The 5,971-nt window shown below is 43.7% G+C and overlaps 1 pseudogene; it reads left to right on the forward strand.

Annotated features, from left to right (window-relative positions):
- The first annotated feature begins 752 nt into the window (after positions 1–752).
- Positions 753–869, forward strand: LOC124557543 (annotated as a pseudogene).
- Positions 870–5,971: the final 5,102 nt, after the last annotated feature.

Below are 5,971 nucleotides of genomic sequence, written 5' to 3' on the forward strand. Positions count from 1 at the left end.
TGGGGGACTGGGAGTTCGCGTTTAGCGATCGAGAAGTCTCTTCAACCTCAACGGCTGACTGTGGTGCTCAACGACCAGTCACGGATAATCGGTGCTACATTCTTCGATGGCACGTGAAGGTTTTGGAAGATGACTTCATCCCCATTATCTAAAGTGATGCTGATTTTGACAATATGTAGTTCATGCAGGACTGGGCTCGACCCCATCGAAGCAGGAAACTGTTTGATGTCCTGGAGAAGGACGTCGGGGACCGCATTCTGGCTTTGGCATACCTAGAGGCCACTGGCAAGCATCTCGATTGGCCGCCATATTTTCCGGATTAGAACACATGCAGCTCCTTTTTGTGGGGCTATCTTAAAAACAAGGTATACAGCAATAACCTCAAAACCATTGATGAGCTTAAAACAGCCATTAAGGAGGCCATCGACATCATCGATGTGGCGACACTTCAGCGGTTCACGCAGAATTTCGCTATTCGTCTGCGCCACATTATCGCCAATGATGCAGGCAGGCATATCGAACATGTCTATCTAAATCCGAATATCTGCAGTGACGTTTACATGTTGAATAAAGTGTGTCCACGCCGTAGTTTGTAACTAATGTACGTTTTTTTTCATATAGTTGAATAATTGCCACTCTGTACCTCTGGGAGCCTGCCAAGGACTTACCGAATCCATGCGACACAGATTCACTTATGTATTAAAACACAAAGGTGGACCGACATGCTATTAAGCAATTGGTCATAATGTTTTTCCAACGGCCTTGCCACAGTGGATACACCGGTTCCCGTGAGATCACCGAAGTTAAGCGCTGTCGGGCGTGGCCGGCACTTGGATGGGTGACCATCCAGGTGCCATGGGCTGTTGCCATTTTTCGGGGTGCACTCAGCCTCGTGATGCCAATTGAGGAGCTACTCGACCGAATAGTAGCGGCTTCGGTCAAAGAAAACCATCACTTGGATGGGTGACCATCCAGGTGCCATGCGCTGTTGCCATTTTTCGGGGTGCACTCAGCCTCGTGATGCCAATTGAGGAGCTACTCGACCGAATAGTAGCGGCTTCGGTCAAAGAAAACCATCATAACGACCGGGAGAGCGGTGTGCTGACCGCACACCCCTCCTATCCGCATCATCATCTGAGGATGATACGGCGGTCGGATGATCCCGATGGGCCACTTGTGGCCTGAAGACGGAGTGCTTTTTCATAATTTTTTGGCTCACAAGGGTATATAGCTTATACTAAACATGAAATTACCGTAAAATATATTCTATATGTAAAAAAAGTAAATGCTGCCAATTTATTTCAATTTGCTTCAAAGGAAACAGCTACAAAATTTGTTTTGTTTATCTTGCCTAATCGTTATGTCTTTCGAGGCCTGGGAACTCATCATCTACTGTACCATACTATTAAAGTATTACTTCACCAACGTAGTCCACTACCAGTCAAAGAAAAGTGAAGCACCAAGACGACGCGGTCCAGTATCAGTGTAAATACATATACAGGGTGAAAAGTATTTAAACCGACAAACTTTGGTAGGTTGTAGGGGACATCAAAACAAATATTTTTCCCTAATATAATTTTTTCCTACGAGGGTTATTTAAACCGTTGGACGCTGTATTACGCTCTTCAGTTGATAGAGGCCGTATTACGATCTTCAGTAGTTAGAGGGCCTATGTGTGGGTCGGTATTGTTAGAGACTGTTTAATTGGGCCGTATCTGCTACCTAGTTGTTGTCTCTTGGTCATAAAAAAATGGAAAACTGTTTGTTGGTTTAATTAATTTGCCGCCAGAGAAATCTTCCTCTACCGGTTTAAATACTCCTCATAGGCAAAAATGACATTAGGGAAAAATATTTGTTTTGATGTTCCCTACAACCTCCCAGAAAATGGCTCTGAGCACTATGGGACTCAACATCTTAGGTCATAAGTCCCCTAGAACTTAGAACTACTTAAACCTAACTAACCTAAGGACATCACACACACCCATGCCCGAGGCAGGATTCGAACCTGCGACCGGAGCGGTCACGCGGTTCCAGACTGAAGCGCCTTTAACCGCACGGCCACACCGGCCGGCTGTTGAGTGATCACTATGAAGCACACGGAGATGTGGGACTACGTTATCAGCACCTGACAGAGTTCGAAGTGTCCCTCATTTTGTGTCTCCATTGAGCCTGCTGCCCTAATCGTGCAATACCCAGATTTGTGGGCTTTCAGATGTGACAGCGGCCTGATGTTGGACTTGTAAAATCCCCTCGCTGCACTAAATCGATATAAAAGTTTCTCAGTTTAGCTGCTATTCAATGGAGAGAGGTATAGGGGACGTACAACATAACTGGTCATGGCTTCCCAGCCGAGACTGCACTAGTTAAGGTAACCCTTTTGTGGATTATTTTGAGGAATCGGCGAGTATAATTTCCTCCTATCTGTTTTCTGTGAGTCTCTCGTAGATGTTGTTCCTCGAAGCAGTTCTTGCAGCACACTGGAGTCTTCAGAAGATGCAAATGGAGTGCCTGTGATTAAAAGTGCCCATGCGAATAGCTAATTTACTTGAAACAAGTGTCGGGATGCCATTACGATGCCTTTAGTACCAAACATCGTAACACAGAAACAAATATATTGAGATGATTCCTCTCAAAAAGTTTATAAAAAAAACGAGGGCATGGTAAAACCAACTATCACATAATCCGAATACATCCTATCGCCGACTGGCGAGATTGTCACGTGATCGAAATCCCTTTCTTACATCGAAAAACTTCGATGCTCTTCGTACATCTTCGTACATCTTCGGTAATTTAACATTATTCATTTGTCTACTGAGTTAACTGTTTACTGCATTGCGTATTATGGTATTAAAGCCCTGATGACACGCAGGCTGCTCCTAGTATTTTCTGTGTCAAAAGTAGACTATAACAACTAATATGTAATAAAGAAAATTCTGTGCTTCACCCCAGAATGTTTGTGGTTCCCATACGTATTGACTACATGCGAGATTCACTCTCAGGATTCGTGTACTTCTCCCCACTATCATGGTTCACTTCCACGCCAAATGATCCACGCGTCACTAGTACCTTAATGGGAAGCAGCTTCCTACTGGCTGCCATCGCATTCTGCAGCGATGCTTAAGGCAACGAATTACTTCTGCTATCTGCCGAGTTCTAGTAAACGTAAAATTCAGAAAATAAGATATATTCCAAAACGGAAGGAGCCCCACAGACTGAATGGGAACGTGAGGGCAGGCATATAGTCGTCAAGAATCCAGTCCACCATATCCGACCACGACATGAGAGAATAAACAGCACATCGTGACCTTTCACGTCTGTGCCTGCCATCCAAGAACAAGTAATGGGTTTCCTGCGATATTCTGTCTTATTCTTAACCGCTGGTTGGAAACTAGCTGCAGCCAGACTAGGGAATTACCTCCCAATGCATAGGCTGCTGTTAACGCCACAACCAACCGGCTGCATTTAGAGAGCTATCATGTCTAGGAAGCATGGACATCTGATGAATGGCACGCCATTGTGTCCAGCTATGACCCGTGGTTCTGCACCACATAGGTGACTATCGTCGGTGAGTATGGCAGCTACCTCTGACGAGGTACCATTCTTCCAATGTTTCGGAGATGCACAACGGTGTTACTCCTGACGTTATGGTACGGGAGCCATCAGGTATGACTTCTGGTCATGGCTGGTAGTGATTGACGGAACTGTGTTCGGAAAACGGCATGTCACGGACATCCTACGTTCTCACGTGTTACCTCTCATGCTACTGCATCGTGGTATTATTTTACAACAGGACAACGCTCATCCACACACATCACACGTTCCTATGGACTGTGTGTGTGTCATGTTGAAATACTCCCATGGCCAACCATATGCACAATTTTGTCTTTGATAGAACGTATGTTGGATCAGGTCAACGTCAACTCCATTCCAGTGAAAATATTCAGGATATCAGAGGCCAGTTACAAATGGTGTGGGCCAGTTTGCTTCGAGAGAGGATACAAGGGCTTTATGACACACCCTTCACATCTGAATCACTGCATGTATCCAGGCCAGAGGGACTGCAACGTCATACTGATAAGTTGGCTCGTACGGCCAAACTCTTTGTAAATCTGAGTAGATTTTGCAATCACTACAATAACATCACATACCCTCTCAACCCATAAAGTCTCATTTCGTTTCATCCTCTTCTTCAGAGTGCTTCGTTTTCTTTTTTCATGCAGTGGAAACTACTAACTCGTCTATTACGGTCTCAAGAGCACCTGTCTATAATCCGTTCATAATTAAAATAAACTTGGTGTAAACATTGCACTATGTATTCTTCCGCGTTTGCTGGAACCTCATTGGATTTCCCTTTCACGTGGAACTGCAGCCAAGCTGTCTCGAGTACTGTCAAGTAAGATAATAAGGGTACGTTTTGTGCTGTGTGTTACGCGCACATCGACATTGCTTAAGGCAACGAATTACTTCTGATATCTGCCGAGTTCTAGTACACGTAAAATTCAGGAAATAAGATACATTCCAAAACGGAAGGAGCCCCACAGACTGAATGGGAACGTGAGGGCAGGCATATAGTCGTCAAGAATCCAGTCCACCATATCCGACCACGACAATACAGGACAACTGCTTTACCGGCGCATTTAACTAGGACAGCACTGGCCGGCCAGCTGGTACAGATAGCCTCAAGTTATATGGCCACTTGCAGTTCCCACGTAAAAAGAGACGAGCAGAGGAGCAACACAGCTTAGAACGTCATTTAATTTTTAAGTAGAATGAAATAATACACTGCATATCTCCCAGAATACTCTCCTCAGACGACTAGACGAAAACTGCAACACGTTATCTTTTTTCGCTAAAGTACTATTGTAATGAAAAACAAGAATGATGAAAATTCCTGTCTAAACCACAAGTAATTTTTGTATGTAAGCTGTGTGTAACGTAAGACAGTATTGAAGGACACCACTCTATAGTTAATTATTGAAGCCACTGAAGGTATTACAGTCAGTCGTCTGGTTATCTCTTAGCTCCTTCCTTATCCGAATCCGAGAAATATATTTGAGTTCTGGAAGCATCGCCTGCTACGTTGATAACGAGCCTATCAACAACAGAATCTACGAAGCCAACCCGGCGCAGCATTTCCTCTTCTTTTATGACGAGCCGTTCTATATGCCGCCAGCGTCGGCAGAGACGTGTGAAAAAGCTGCGTGCGTTAGTTCCAGTACGTCTGACAGCTTAACAATCTTGTTACTTCTCGGGCCAGATCCCGTAACTTGCCGCCGGATGGGTTCTGTTGGGTTGGTATTGTAATGGTACAGTAGCAAATGTAAAAATGCAGCATTTGTATGATGTTTTCGATGCTGTGAAAATGATCACTTTTCATGTTTCTACGATGCTTATCTAACTCTGTGGTATAAAACGATGGATGCAGTCCAAATAGAGACGATCTGATTTTTCATTTTTACCTTAAAAAATTAAATTGTTATGTTTTCTTAATTTAAGCAGCTTTTATGAACAGTGTTTCATAAAACATCGATAATTAAGAATTTGTATTTGAAATGGAAACAGGAATTTCGCGTCAAATACTTAATTAGAAACAAGAAGACGTGCATTATTCATAAAAATTATGATTAGTTTTATAATTACGAGTTGTAGGTATTTCACATGGAACGAGAAAAAAAAGGCTGGCGAGATTCGAACCACCGCACTAATAACGGAATTTGATTCATAGTCCTTTACCGATTGCACCCCACGTTCAATGTTATTTTGTTTACTAATTTTGTTATATACAACCCTGCGAAAGCTTCAAAGCCGAAAAACATTAAGAACAGGCTATTTCTTGGCACTTTGTAACCGTGATCAACGCGCGTGTTTTACTGCGAAACAGAAAGCAGCCTCAACCATTTTCACACTGCGCATTAACAGCGCGTCAATCAGAGCACAACGCGGCAGAGGCTGTGACTGTACAGCACTTTTG

The sequence above is a fragment of the Schistocerca americana genome, chromosome X (genome assembly GCF_021461395.2).
Source record: "Schistocerca americana isolate TAMUIC-IGC-003095 chromosome X, iqSchAmer2.1, whole genome shotgun sequence".
NCBI classification, from domain to species: domain Eukaryota; kingdom Metazoa; phylum Arthropoda; class Insecta; order Orthoptera; family Acrididae; genus Schistocerca; species Schistocerca americana.